Source organism: Cuculus canorus, chromosome 4 (genome assembly GCF_017976375.1).
Source record: "Cuculus canorus isolate bCucCan1 chromosome 4, bCucCan1.pri, whole genome shotgun sequence".
NCBI lineage: Eukaryota > Metazoa > Chordata > Aves > Cuculiformes > Cuculidae > Cuculus > Cuculus canorus.
This window is the reverse complement of record NC_071404.1, coordinates 48,379,695-48,379,933: the sequence shown is the minus strand read 5'-3', so window position 1 is coordinate 48,379,933 and position 239 is coordinate 48,379,695.

Here is a 239-nt window from a genome sequence, read left to right as displayed (position 1 = left end):
AGGTGAGTGCTTGAAGTTTTTCTTTACTGATTACTATACTGTAACTAAAAATGAAACTTCCTTCTTAATGTGCAATGTTGTTTTTACTGAGCTGACAATTCATAAATAATGTCTATGCCTTTTTAGGAAACATTTATTTTCCTAAATCAAAGGGAAAAAAAGCACCAGCCTAACGGTTGCTTCCAAAAGAAGTTTATATAATTTACTGGCATTTCAAAGAGGTGGAAGCAAGAGAGAGT